We start from the raw sequence: 14,204 nt of genomic DNA, 5'->3' as shown, positions 1-14,204 counted from the left end.
AAGCCAATCCCACATCCTCCGGGGGAAAACAAGGGTCACTTCACCTGTTTGTCTCCACAAAGCCTGCCTCCCGTAGCCCCTGCTGGTTCCCCTTCCTGAGTGCAATCCCCACATGGCCCTGCGCAGCATGCAGTGTCCTGTCTCCCACAGTGTGAATACGTGTAACTAATAAACTGACGTCAATCTCACCTAAACAGTGTCAGGGGTTGAGTGTGTGACTATCTCATACTATTTATGGCAGGCATCACTCCTTTCCCAGTTGAGGTGATTTCCCAGTTGAGATGTGATTAAAATGATTTTAGCCGTGATCTAGAGAACCGAGTCCCTGCCTCACTGAAAACTAGGATTCCTATTCCAACCAGAGGCCAAATGTACTGGCTCCTTCTCCTGAGATGAACCCTGAATTCCTAAGAGGGAATCTATCAGCGTGAGTGAGGAAGGTGAATAAACCTTTGGAGAAAGAGGGCTCTGGGGAGTGGGCAAGGCCTGCAGGGGAGGGAGGTACCGCTAGCCTGGAGAGTCAGCCAGGCAGAGTTCTAGGCATTAATGATGGCGTTCCTGCTCCCAAGGTGACGGTGTTCTCACAGAGGAAAACAAAGGAACAAATAAGATCATTGCCAGCACTGTGAAGTTGAAGGATGGAAATATACTAGAGCTGCAGTTAGCTCATTACAGCCATCGGGCCAAGACCTATTTGGGTGCAGCCCACAAATAACCTTTTAAACGATTGCAAAAAATCAAAAAGAAGATTAATATTCCATGACATGTAAAAATTGTACAAAAGTCCAATTTTGGCATCCATAAATAAAGCTTTATTGGAACAGAGCCATGCACATTCACGTATGAATTGTCTACGACTTCTTCCACGATATCACAGCAGCGGTGGGTGGACAGACGCTGCAGGGATTACAAAGCTGTAGATAGTTACTATCTGACACTGTACAGGGAAGGTTTGCCTCCCTCTGTGTTAGAGCCACGGGTGGGGACAGGGAGCGGAAGACTGGCAGGAACAGGCCACTCTGAGGAAGTGGCTTGAATTAAAGCTGAAGGATGATAAAGGGTGGCCAAGTGGAGGTCTGGAGGAAGAACATTCCAAATAGAAGAGAAGCAAACACAAGGATCGCGATATGGAAGCTAGGCTGGTGAGCCCATTCATTCGACAAAGCAGTTCTGAGGCCAACATCATGCCCAGCACTGTTCTAGCTATGGAGGATAAAACAGAGACTAAATAGAAGTTCCCTGCCCCCGTAGCCTAAATTCTAGAGGAAATGAATGAATGTATAATTAATTTCAGGGAGTGATAAGAGTTCATAAGAAAAGGAGACAACCGGGGGCGCCTGGGTGGCGCAGTCGGTTAAGTGTCTGACTTCAACCAGGTCACGATCTCACGGTCCGTGAGTTCGAGCCCCGCGTCGGGCTCTGGGCTGATGGCTCAGAGCCTGGAGCCTGTTTCCGATTCTGTGTCTCCCTCTCTCTCTGCCCCTCGCCCGTTCATGCTCTGTCTCTCTCTGTCCCAAAAATAAATAAACGTTGAAAAAAAAAAAAAATTTAGAAAAGGAGACAACCGGTTATAGAGTGAAAGGAAAAGGTATCTGTTTATTGACAAAGGCCTGTTAAAAGCAGTGCACTTGACATGAGGTGGAGGTAAAGAGGTGGGGAAAGACACGTCATGATCCACCAAAGTGTCCCAGGCAGTAGCCACAACAAAGTTCAGGGGTCCAGAGGCAGGGATGGGTTTGGCATGCTTGAGGAACAGCACGATCGGGGGCACCCGTGTGACAACAGCAGTGGGGAGAGGGCACCGTAAGAAGCCGGAGAGAAACAAAAGCCAGACCTAGATGTTCTGTGCATCACAGTCATATAATCTGATTTACATGTCTAAAAGAATGTGGGAAACTGGTGAGTGAGCTGTGGGAGGGCAAGAGTGGCAGTCGAGAGATCAGAGAGAAGGCTGGTGAGTCTGTGAAGAAATGACGCCATTTACTGGAGTGAGAACATGGTGGCAGTGGTGAGTAGTGGGTGGATTGTTCCAACGTAGAACCAACAGGGCCTGATGCGAGACCAAGTTTTAGTCTTCAGTTGCTGCATAACGAATGGTCATACACCTAGCAGCCTACGAGCAACATACATATTTATGATGCCACAGTTTCTATAGGTCAGGAGTTCAAGCACAGCTGAGCTGGGTCCTGTGCTTAGGTTGTCACAAACCTGCAAAGTACCAAACTGGCATTCTCTTTTCTGGAGTCCAGAGTCCTCTTCTAAGCTCGTGTGACTGTTGACAGAATTGACTGCCTTGCAGGCGTAGGCTTGAGGCCCCTGATTTCCTGCTGGCTGTCCAGCACTTACCACCCTAAACTCATAGCGGTTTTTGCAGTTCCATCACATGGCCCTCTCGCAATACCACAGTTGACTTACTCAAGACCAGCAGGAGAATCTCTAGCTTCCGTCTGGTAAGTCAGAGAGAGATACATAAAATTTAAAGAGATCACAGGCATGACTATCACCTTTGCTGGATTTCTTTGGCTAGAAGTAAGCCATAGGCTCCACCAGCACTCACGAAGGAGGGGATTACAGAAGGATGTGTTTCACTGGGACTCATCTTAGAATTCCTCCTACCACAGATTCCACCTAGAGGGTGACTCCAAGGTCTCATATGCTGGAGCATTTGGGTGGAAAGTGGGTTCATTTATGGAAGTGAAATAGGCTTGAGTGTGGGAGAACAGATTTGGTGGGGATAGGGAACGGCAGGGTAAATAGGTTGTTCAGTTTGGATATATTAAGTTTAAGGTGCTTACTGGACACCCATTAAATATGTCAGCTAGGCTTTTGGATATATAAACCGGAGCTCAGACAGGAGATCATCCTGGATATTTCAATTTGAGGATGATCAGCAAATGTAGATGGCATTCAGAGCCACACCCACACACATAAACTGGATCGTCCTGGTGATTAGGGGATGATAACGTGGATAAATAGAGAAGAGAAACAGAATAAGCAAGACCCCAAGAATCTCCAATTCAATAAAGATCTCCTTTCAATAAAAGGTCAGAAAGAAGAAGAGTGTTTTAAGGGCACCAGGGATTTATTTTAGTCAAGTATGATAAGACATATAGACATGGAAATGACTGTCAGGAAGAAAGAGGTTTCTTACACTCACAGATCCCTAGAAACAGGAGGTGTGGTGCACCATGCAAGACCACACAAGGAAGTACCAGCGTCAGTCAGAGGCAGAGGAAGTGAGAAGGAAAATGTAGATAGGCAAGAGTTTTCCTATGGTTTCCATGGGAAAGAATGGGCAAGGCAGAGTAAACCGGTTTAGGATTGGCTAGTTTGAATAGGTTCAGTAGACTATGGGGTATACGAGGGGTCCCTAGTGGTCTGGCACATGGCCCTAGGTGATTACATCAGAGGAACATTGCCCTGAAGTGTAAGAGTTCTGTGAGACCCCAGTAAAGAAGTTGATTGGGGGTTATGGGCTTTGGATTGGTTGGTTTACATTTGAAAGGTACACTCAGGACTGAGTTGTTTATTATCTAACTCCGAAAGGAAGAGTCCCTTCGTTCTCAGCAAAACCCTGAATGTCAAAGCATCAATATAAAAAGACATGGTTAATACAAGGGATCATCCAAGGAGATGAGAAGTAACCAACAATGTGGGAGGAAGAGGGGAAGTGTGTGATGCCTAGAAGACTAAGGAAGAACATGTTTTCAAGAGAAAGTAAACAACTACACTCTAAGCGAGGGATAAGCAAAGTAAGGTCGAAACAGAAAATCAACTACTGGATTTAGCCAGATGGAGTCATTTGCGGCTTTACCCAGTATCATGCATGATGGGAGATAGAATCTATTTAGAATGGGTCGAGGGGAGAATAGGCAGATGGCAAGTCTAGACAATGGTTTCAAGAGGAGCTCTTAAGAGTAGCAAAGACATGAGGCGGTAATAAGAGGTGGGTGCTGGGAAATGGGAAGGCTTCTAGAAGGTGGATCTTATTAAGACCAGCTTATGTGCTGACTGGAATGACACAGAAGAGAGACACAACGGATGGTGTAGAGGAAGAAGGGGTAAAGGAGAAGCCAAGTCCTTCAGTAGGCAAGAGACAATGGGATCCCAGAGGGAATGGAGGGAATATTACCTGTAATAAGAGACCCATTCTTATGCAATGATCTGCATCACTGTGTAAATACAGACACAGGTACACAGGGGGAATTGAAGTAATTCTCACCTGGTTCCCCCTATACTGTCTGTGAAGTGTGAGATGAGATAACCACAAGAATGGGAAAAAGAACTTACCAGATGTTTGGTAGGATGATCAAGCAGAAAGAAGTGCCCTTCAGAGATCTGTCATCATCACAGGTTAGAAGTATAATGGGTAGACCACGACCCAGCAATTGCACTACTAGGCATTTATCCAAGGGATACGAGTGTGCTGTTTCCAAGGGACGCATGCACCCCCATGTTTATAGCAGCACTATCAACAATAGCCAAAGTATGGAAAGAGCCCAAATGTCCATCGATGGATGAATGGATAAAGAAGATGTGGTATATAAATACCATGAAATATTACTCAGCCATGAAAAAGAATGAAATCTTGCCATTTGCAACTACATGGATGGAACTGGAGGGTCTTATGCTAAGTGAAATTAGTCAGTCAGAGAAAGACAAAAATCATATGACTTCACTCATATGAGGACTTTAAGAGACAAAACAGATGAACATAAGGGAAGGGAAACAAAAATAATATAAAAACAGGGAAGGGGACAAAACAGAAGAGACTCATAAATATGGAGAACAAACTGAGGGTTGCTGGAGGGGTTGTGGGAGGGGGGATGGGATAAATGGGTAAGGGGCACTAAGGAATCTACTCCTGAAATCATTGTTGCGCTATATGCTAGCTAACTTGGATGTAAATTTTTAAAAAAAGATAAAAAATAAAATAAGTTAAAAAAAAAAAGAAGTATAACGGGTAGAAATTTTTTTTTAAAAAAAAAAGGAGCCTCAGCTTCAAATTTTATAGCAAATCATTTTAAAAAACGAACAGGGGCACCTGGGTGGCGCAGTCGGTTAAGCGTCCGACTTCAGCCAGGTCACAATCTCGCAGTCCGTGAGTTCGAGCCCCGCGTCGGGCTCTGGGCTGATGGCTCAGAGCCTGGAGCCTGTTTCCGATTCTGTGTCTCCCTCTCTCTCTACCCCTCACCCGTTCATGCTCTGTCTCTCTCTGTCCCAAAAATAAATAAACGTTGAAAAAAAAATTAAAAAACGAACAGACGACATCTTCTAGCATCTGGTTTAGGGTCTGTAAACTTTGTCTCTCAAGGGCCAGATAGTAAATATTTAAGGCTTTGCAGGTCACACAGTCTCTGTTCCAAGCGCTCATCTCTGCCACTGCAACGGGAAAGCAGGCTTGGGGGGCGGGGGGGGGGGGGGTATAGAAGTGAATGAGTGTGACTATACCCTGATAAAACTTAATGCATCCACACTAGAGTTTCGATCTCGTGGCATTTTCATACGTCATGAAATGTTTGTCTTCTTTTGATTTTTATTCAACAATTTTAAAAATGTGAAACACATTCTCAGCCTGCAAGCTGTGGAAAAGCTGGTGGCAAGCTGGACTTGGTCCGTGGGCTAATTAGGTACTCAGAGCTGGAGGGGAAACTTATAGCCAAATGAAAACAAGCATGTTCAGTTCACGTCAGCTCAGCAATTATTGAGCACCTGATATGTACACAGGCAGTACGCCCAAGGATTCTAAGTTATTTGGAGCTCATGTGAATTCACCGGATAAGAGCTGAAAAGGCAACGCAACTGGATTCCCGTGTGACTTATAAAATGATCTCACATTTGCATCAGTTGAGTATATGCTATTAAATTCTCCCACCCATGAAAGTTACCAGCTTCACAATATAGAGCGTGTTTTCAAAGGCAAAGGAAAATAACACACAGTGTCTGCTCAGTGCAGTGTTTTTAAACATCCATAACTTTGTTATTTCAAAACCAAATTTCTTCAAACAAGGCAAAGCACACGTCCCTTACTCAGGGTTATGCACCAGAGATGCCAAGTTTGAAATTTCCAAACAAAGCTGCTTTTGAGTAATCCAAAGACAAAAAAGTATTTGAAAAATCTCTGAACTGCTGGACAAATAGCATTTTTTTCACCTTTCAGTAACTCTGAAATGGGTAAATGGACTTTCATTTACTTTCCAAAGTAAATCCATTTGGGAATGAAACAGAGAAAGAAAAGCCAGAGAAATCTTCCATGGATTCCATTAATTGCTATTGATGCCCGGGGCTTTAGAGGAAGAAAAAAAAAAAAAGTACTGGGAATCAAAAGATTTGGATTTCTAACTCTTAGTTGGCTGCAGCCCCTTCTCAATATCACACATTCCCTATCAAAATGGGCTCCCAAAAGATTCCTGGTAGGATATAGGAACATCACCATGAAACATCTTTAATAATGCAGTGTCCCCATCAACCTAGGGTGGGAAGTCAGAGCTTAAGCAGTGAGGAAGGTGATTTGGCATCTGTTGGAGGCCAAGCAGAGTGGGGAGATTACCCACATGGGAAGGGGTGTGAGATAGGACTGATGAGCGAAGTAAATATATTGGGATGAGAGCCAATGCTCTAGTGCAAGAGAGAGGATTTATAAATACAGAAAGAGAGAAAGCAACATATACTCTGTGGTGTTGAATTGGAATTGGAGATACCAAAGTAAACTCATAGTTTTCTGTATACATAATAGACACAGATACAAATAAAGACGTGTGTGTCTGTGTCTGTGTCTGTGTATGTGTACATTCACACATGTATCCTGTAGCTCTGACCACCGAGAGGGTTTGGGAGCAGCCACACACCCAAAGCAAACAGCACACCAAGTACTCTAGCCTTCTAAATACCATTCTCCACTAAGAACAGTTAGGGTCCCTTGGAGAACTGGTGGATTGCATGGCTAGAGCGGGAACAAGGAAAGCTTAAGATGAGCCTTGAGCCAGAGGCAAGGAAATACTCAAAGAATGCCAGGGACATGGTAAACAGACATGGAAGCCAGATTGAGGTTGCCACTGGTCAAATCTGGGACAATTTGAGTGTCAAAATAATTACAACAATGAATGATAACTCATTGGATAAATAGAAAACCATGAGTTGCTTCAGATCTTAATTAATTACAAGTCTAATGAAGAATGGGATGTTTACATAGTTTCAAAGTAACTTCCTACAATATATTTATCAATTACAAAGCGGGGGAGAAGTTGACAGTGGAGAAGTCTGGCCGATGCCAAGATGTTCATCAAGTTGTCAAAATGATTGCCATCAGTAAAGGACAAAATGAAATTGTGCCCCACCTGACAGGGTGCAGTGAAAAGAACAAATAGTCTTCCTCCTTCCCAGCACACAGTACGATTATTCTTCCTCAGTTTCTTCGTTAGGCATGACCCTACGACTTGGCCAATGAAATGGGAGCCGAAGGTACATGAAGCATTTCCAGACAGAAGATTTAGGAGCCAGATTCATTATTCCCACCCTCCCCCCACCTTTTTTTTTGAACTCGGTCTTGGTAGGTGGGAGCATGTGTTAAGATAGAACCTCTATTGGCCTCAGACCACCGATTACAATGAGAAGAGCTCTGTGCTTCCCCCAATCTACCCCACCCTGTCTGCTTCGGACATGTAACAGGACAGGAAAAATAAATCCTTGCTGTATTAAAACACTGTTGTGGTGGTTGTTTGTCAGCTCAGCATAATTTACTGACCAGTACATGCTTGGTTGATGAAGTGGTTTGATTTGCATGTTTGTCTCCTCAATAAAGTATAAATTTCATTAAGGGTAGGGATGATACCATTTAACTTGCGCCCCCCAAAATCTGTTTTCTCGTGTCTTACTCCCAAAATCAATGGCAACAACATCCACCCAGTTCTTGAAGTCAGAAAACTGACCCCACGCGTCTCTGTCCTTCTAGATCTTTCACCTGTCCACCTGATCCTGTCCATTGTAACTTCTTAATACCTCTGGAATCTCTCCATTCATTTCCAACCTACTGCACTATCTAAAAGCAGAATAACACCTTTTCTTGCACCAACCTCTCTAGTCTCTTGGCTCCTGGACTAGCCTGCCCCCAGACATTCTCCACACTGCTCTCAGAGCTGTGATTTCTAAAATGCAAATCCAGCAATGTCACTCCCCAACTTTGACCACTTCAAAGGCTCCCATAGTCTTTAGATAAATAAAGTCCAAGCCTTTTATATTATGATAAATGAGGCATATTCTGACCAGGTCCCTGCTTAAGTACATGTTCCCTGGGGGCAGAGGTTTTTATCTGTCTTGCTCACTGCTGTATCCCTGGCATAGCACAGAGCCTGGTCCATCAAAGGGATTGTATAAGTTGTCGTTAAGCGAATGGTCTTTGCTTATCTCCAGCCTCACTCAAACTGTTCTCCCTCTCCCTCTCTACCTGGGGCTGTGTGAGCCCCAGTCACAGTCAGTCCTCTTTAAGATACACTTTCTGCTCCCTTGGGCTGGAATGTACTTCCTCTGGCAGCACCCAGGACTGACATCTCAGGTTCCAAGTCTCAGCTCGAAGTCACTTCCTTTCAGAGGGAGGAAGTGACTTATTCCTTATCCATCTTATCTAAAGTAGCCCCCACCCCCACCTCGTCCCTCACGTACAATGTCTTCCTTTTATATCCTTCTTAGCACATTTCACAATGTATTATTACCTATTTGTTTATTTTCAAGTACTTTTTATCTTCCCCCTGTAGGAGGTAAGACCTTGAGGACAGTATGTCTTGTTTTTGCCTGACATGTAAGAGGCACTCAGCAGATAAATGAATGAATGCCGATTTGGCCCCCGTATCTCCCTTCCTAGCTAATGTGGGGCTGCACATCCTTTTCTACGAAGTGATCCATGTGAAACCTCAGATTTTAAGATTCTTAGTGGCTCTTCTCACCTTACTACCAATTACCACGCAATATAGCTGTGAATGAGATTTCTTTATTAAATATCACTTTTAGCTACCTCGAAATTTCTCCTGACACTGACCTTTCCTCATTACCAAGCCCTTCCAACACATAAAACAAAGCTTTTGCTATAAACACCACATACTGTAATGGAATTAAAATGTCACCAACATAAAAAAAAAGGCAATATTTTAATGAACTATAAAATTTTCCGACAAAATTTTGAAACGGTTAACCATTGATAAATCCAAAACCCTACTTAGAAGTGTGCTGGGGGTGGTGGGAACGTCTGGATGGCTCAGTCAGTTAAGCATCCAACTCTTTGATTTCAAGCATAGGCCATGATCTCATGGTTCATGCGATCCAGCCCTGCAGCAGGTTCTGTGCTGACAGCACAGAGCCTGCTTGGGATTCTCTCTCTCCTTCTCTCTCCTCTGCCTTTCTCTCTCTCTCTCAAAATAAATAAATAAACATTAAAAAAAAAATAAGTGTGCTGGGAAGCATTTGTTGTCCACAACTATGGCTTGCAGTCAGGTTCCCCCCTATTTCCTGAGGACTCACCCCACCCTGCCATGTTTGCATTTGACTCTTTTGATCACAAAGAACGGAGAGCTACTCTAGTTGCCTCAGGACATGAAAGCTTATTGTAAGAATGTACCTGGTAATAAAGAAAATAGGAATGTCAGCCAGGAAGCTGGCCTTCAGTGCCATTGAAGAGAAGATAACAACCAGACCCCTTGGGGAAAATGGAAGTGGGGAGACAAACTTAAGGACTGTTCTAGATCCAAAGCAATTCTGTAGATCTCAGCAGAGAGATTTCTAGATTTTCACTCTAAGGCTCTGCCCTCAATTCCACTCACCTCCTCAGGGCATTCGTCTGCCTGTCTTCCCACTACAAGTGACTCATCACCTCTCTTCTCTCTCTTAATAGAATCTTAGATTCGGCTTCCTCACAACCTCAGCTTGCTCCAGACATCTCATGACTATAGCACTAACTCAGAGTCTACTCTTTGCATTTCTTCGCCTTTCGTTCCCAGCCATACCTGAAATCTGTCCTGCCTTCCAACCGAACTTACCTAAGAATGACCTGCTGACTGACACAGCTCTTTTGGTCAGAGCATCTCAGTCGTTCAAGATGGAACGGCAGCCTCCAGGTCAGCGCTTCCCTATCTTTGCTCAGCTATGCCTGGGAGGAGGACCAAGACGTGTGGCTCAAAGCATGGCTGGCTAGAACCACCCCAACAGCAGGAGCTGAGATTGGCACAGCGGCCCTGAGGAGGAGCTGTGAACACACATGGACCATGGTTACATGGCCAATACTTAGCACTTAGCACGGATGTATTTGTTTAATATTTTGACAACTGTATTGTATTATAACTGGCTTCCTCTGTAATCTCATGTGCTTATTCTATGCATCTAAAGGTATTATTCTGAGAAGCCTTCCATAGACTTCACAAGACTGCCAAGAGAGTCCACGTGAGGGGGTTTTGGAGGGGTGGGGGTCCAGAGCCCAGCCGACGGCCAAGAAAGAATTCTTGAAGATGTCTTTGGTGCAAAAAGGTGATTTTATTAAAGCGTGGGGGACAGGACCCGTGGGCAGAAAGAGCTGAGCTGGGGCTGTGACTGCTTATATACTGTGGAGCTGGGGGAGGGAAAGTCAAGAGGAAGTTTCTTAAAGAGACTTCCATATGCTAAAGAGGATTTACAGATTATTGGAGGACAAGCTAAAGCAAAGCATTGTCTTTAAAATAGTAGGGAGTTCCTGGAGATTAGGCTATTGATAAGATTGCCTTTTTTTGTAATATTACTAAGATGTTTGTAAACTGCTAGAGACTCTATCAGTTTAACGGTTTGTCTTCCGCCCTTTCCTTTGTTCTTGGGTGGCCAGGACCTCTTAAGGAATATTGCACAAATCCCACCTGGGGGTGGGGGAGGGTTGTGCTAGTTTGTGCTTGGCCCTCAGCTTGCCTTATGGTCCCTCATCACGTGGCAAAGGTTAAGATCCCCTGCCCTAAACCTAGATCACCTTGAGAGCACACTGTCTCCTTCTCTGCTGTGCCCTTAAGGGTCCAATATAATGCCTAGCATGGAATAGGCATTAAAAACATGCGTGGAAATAAGGAATACTTACATTCCCAGTATCCCTAGTATCAAAAACCGTGCCTGGCCCATGGGAGGCACGCGAAGGAAGTTTTTTTTTTTTTTTTTTTAATTTTTTTTTTCAACGTTTTTTATTTATTTTTGGGACAGAGAGAGACAGAGCATGAACGGGGGAGGGGCAGAGAGAGAGGGAGACACAGCATCGGAAACAGGCTCCAGGCTCCGAGCCATCAGCCCAGAGCCTGACGCGGGGCTCGAACTCACGGACCGCGAGATCGTGACCTGGCTGAAGTCGGACGCTTAACCGACTGCGCCACCCAGGCGCCCCGCGAAGGAAGTTTTTAAATGAATGACTCACCATCTGAAGCTCCAGCTTGCTGGCCCTTGGCCTCCCCACTCCAGTCTCACGCAGCTGCCTCTGCATTCCAGCATACTGAAGCAAGGAATCATTTATCAAGTAGGCTGGTACACTATCAACAATCAACTTTTACCACAATGCAAAATCCTCAGTCGCTCGTAAATTACTTCAGGATAAACACCAGGCCTTGAAGTGAAGTGCAGCCATATTAATGAACAATACCAGAATCTAATGAGTGGTTTCTAACGTCTGGAGGGCCTCCTCCAGGGAGAATTCTCCAGGACTAAGGATAGGCCTGTTACTCAGCCATCCGTGTTCCAGGCCCCACAGAGTACAGTTTCTCAAGCCAGCTGGTGAGAGTCAGTGAGGCAATCTGAGGACTTGGATGGATTTCTCTGTCTGCAGAGTTAATTGGCTCATATGGAGACTGAACCTGTGACCTTGATTTCCTTAGCCCCAGAGCCTAACCAGCTGAGCTCATCATCTTGACCACCTGAATGGATTCAGAGCCTCACAGAAAGGAACATAGCACAGAAGAGATACACAGGAAGCCAGAGTGATACAGAATTAAGCGGAGAGAGAACTCTTGAATGACATCCTTGATATTTCACTTCCTGCTCATAGTAACGGCAAAGGGCTTCAACATTACCACCCCCTTTCTACACCACCCAAACCCTGACCCTTGAGTGCATGGCAGCAAAGAACAATGAAGGTCATGTCCTCATGTATCTTGCAAGATGGCTGGCAGTGATACCAAGAAGAACTAATCCAGATTTTTTGCTACGATATATTTTGAGTTTTCTTTTGCCAACTTTTTATGAGCGTTGCTTTTGATCCACCCAGAAGAATATAGGAAGACCAGGGTTCACATCCTGCCCTCCTTCCCCAGGAAAGCCCTTCCTGACTCCATGCAGGGACTTCCCAGGGCTGTGATGTGCTCCAGGGGATAGGAGTTTACCGATGGCTTTGGATGCACCAGAAATAGTACTGGGAATTTTACATCTATTACTTAATTCAACTCAGAGGGAATTATTTTCAACACCTTCCTTCTAACCTGCCTTTAGAATTAGTCCTTAAAAGTTAAAGAGTAGATGAGTTGGATACATTCATAAGTAAGGAGAAGCAAGAAGCTAATAGAATGACACATGTGCTACTTAATTCTTACTAGGGATCGATTTATCAGGCTACCCATTGTCATTCTGGCCATGCAGGAAAAAACTGTCAATGGGATGCTGAGATTTTAGGGTTTTCTTTATTGACACATTTCTGCCAGGAATGAAGTTAACACTATTAGAAGCATAATAAATTTTGAAGTGGACAGGAGGAGACGAGAGTTCTGGGAACCATACCACCAACAGGATGTCATCACGTGGGCTGACGAGAGGGCACACGAGAGGATGCCTGTACATCCCGGAACAGTCTGGGCTTGTGCTGGCTGTCCTTGAATAATTTTTGCAGCCTCCTTTCCACTCTCACATGTGTCCCAGTTTGCATGATCGTGGGCCAAAAGACTCAATAGTCTTAAGCTGTCAATTCTCCTGAAATTGATGTATAGAATCCACAAAATTCCAATCAAAATCTCAGCAGGCTTTTTCGTAGAAACTGTCAGACTGATTGTAAAAGTCATATAACCACACAAAGGGCCTAGGAGAACCAAAATGGCTTTGAAAGAGAAGAACAAAATTGGAAGACTAACAGTACATTGGTTCAAGCTTCTTATAAACCTACAGCACAGGGTGATATTGATATAAATGTAAACAACAAAACAGCAACAACAAAAACAATGAAAATAATAGAAAGTCCGGAAGACGCATTCATGTGGACAACTGATTTTTTAAAAAGTGCAAAAGCAATCCAGTGGAGAAGAAATAGTCTTTTCAACAAAAATGCTGGAACAGTTGGCTGTTCATATGCCAAAAAAATTGCACTTTAATCCACACCCCACACATCATACACAAAAATGTACTCAAAGTGGATCATAAGCTTAAAGGTCAATCTAAAACTATTAGAACTTCTGGAAGAAAAAAGTAAGAGGAAACCCTGACTTTGGATTAGGCCTTAAAGAACAAATCAATAAATCAGATTTCATCAAAATTTAAAACCTCTGCTCTGGGAAAGACACTGCCATAGAATGAAGAGGTAAATCACAGGAATGGGGAAAAACATTTACAATTGTGTATCCAATAAGGGCGTTGTTATCTAGCACATATAAAGAACTCTCAAAACAGAAGAAAACAAACCAGTGTCTTTTTAACGGGCAAAAGGTTTTCACAGACACTGGATCTGAGGAGATACAGGATGGCAAATATTCACATAAAAAGATGCTCATCATCATTCATCGTGAGTAAAAAAAAATTAAAACCACAATGAGATACTCCCACACACCTATTTAAAATAATGACCAGGGGCGCCTGGGTGGCGCAGTCGGTTAAGCGTCCGACTTCAGCCAGGTCACGATCTCGCGGTCCGTGAGTTCGAGCCCCGCGTCGGGCTCTGGGCTGATGGCTCAGAGCCTGGAGCCTGTTTCCGATTCTGTGTCTCCCTCTCTCTCTGCCCCTCGCCCGTTCATGCTCTGTCTCTCTCTGTCCCAAAAATAAATAAACGTTGAAAAAAAAAATTTTTTTTAATAATGACCATACCAAAATAAAATGAAATAATAAAATAAAATAAAGCCCATAACAAGCATTGAATGGGATGGGGAGGAACTAAAATCTTTGTCCTATACGCTGCTGGTGGAAATGTAAACTTTACTTTAGAATTTAGAACGTAAAAATACTTCAGAAAATGATGTAGCCGT

This window comes from Puma concolor, chromosome E4 (assembly GCF_028749965.1).
Source record: "Puma concolor isolate L17-30 chromosome E4, mPumCon1.1.hap2, whole genome shotgun sequence".
Lineage (NCBI taxonomy): Eukaryota > Metazoa > Chordata > Mammalia > Carnivora > Felidae > Puma > Puma concolor.
The sequence above is the reverse complement of the archived record's forward strand: the minus strand, read 5'-3'. Positions refer to the sequence as shown.